The 1,184-nt window shown below is 26.1% G+C and overlaps 1 protein-coding gene across 2 annotated transcripts in view; it reads left to right on the forward strand.

The window, feature by feature from the left end:
- Positions 1-1,184, forward strand: part of LOC108975607 (homeobox protein 2) — an 11,672-nt gene that overhangs the window by 2,360 nt on the left and 8,128 nt on the right. The gene's annotated exons all lie outside the window — the stretch shown is intronic.

The following is a 1,184-nucleotide window of genomic DNA, read 5'->3' on the forward strand; positions in this document are numbered from 1 at the left end:
TTAATTTATTGAAATTTTTAGTTTTAATTAAATTTACAATAAAATTTTGGATTAAAAGTTATGTTTTACATTTTTTTAGAAAACTTGTTCCGGTTTTGAAAAAGTGGGAATTAAGTTTTCCATTTTGAAAATCCTAAATAGGAATTAAAAGTTTGATTTTCGATCCAAAATTTTTTAATTAACAAATACGCAAATACACTGATTGATTGTAAAAGTTTAGTTAATAAAATTTCAACATACTTTAAACTTTTTTTCTTATATAAATTCAAATATTTTATTTCCATCACAGATATGTCAAAAAATCCTCTTTTGTTTATTTTCACTACAATTTTTAATTTACAATACAGAATATTTGTTATGTAAAAAATATTTGATCAATTTTTATACTCTTGCAAAATGTTGCTCATACACTCAGGGAAATATTCGAAAAGAGATTTGTTAGAAACAATATATACTATATACATATACATATGTACATTTGAACTTCTATAACTAAAATTTCTATAACAGGAACTCCAACTCTTGAATTGGAAATAGAAGTAAAATTTCATACAAATTTCCTTCCACAACTTGAAGTCTCTCTAACTCCAAGTTTTTTTTTGTTGATAATGGTGTTTCGAGTTAGGGAAGTTTAACTGTATGTTTAATTGCCTGGATTCCTATCCATTGGTTGAYGGACGGTTTGCACCTTAAGGAGTTTCACAGCCTTTGATTGTTGCAAGTTGCAAGAGTATAAAATTTTTCTTTGCACCCGAACTTAGCGCTCCATTATTTGTTAATTCTGGCTTTGGTAGTAAAAAATATGTTTCAATCCGACTTTTCAATTAAAGATGAAAATCAATTCGAAAACYCGTAAACCTGATTATCATATATACACGTAATACATATTATTATTGCAAATTAAAAATTATTTTTTACCGCCCACTAAGCCTTTCGTGTTGTAGATATCTYTAATTTTTGGAAAAACCCCATTCATTTCATTTTTCAATCAATAATATTGTCATGAACTCGATAATGAATGATGACAARACATAATTTTTTTAATAATAACAACAATTAAACGCTTTATGAATCAACTGCAATTGCTCACTTCAAGGTTCGTTAGACACATTCACGTCCCATGGTTTTTTTTCTTATACGTCTTTTTTATATTTGCAAAATTATTAAAAAAAATAATTTACACT

The sequence above is a fragment of the Bactrocera latifrons genome, unplaced genomic scaffold, assembly GCF_001853355.1.
Source record: "Bactrocera latifrons isolate USDA-ARS-PBARC rearing strain unplaced genomic scaffold, ASM185335v1 scaffold_67, whole genome shotgun sequence".
NCBI classification, from domain to species: domain Eukaryota; kingdom Metazoa; phylum Arthropoda; class Insecta; order Diptera; family Tephritidae; genus Bactrocera; species Bactrocera latifrons.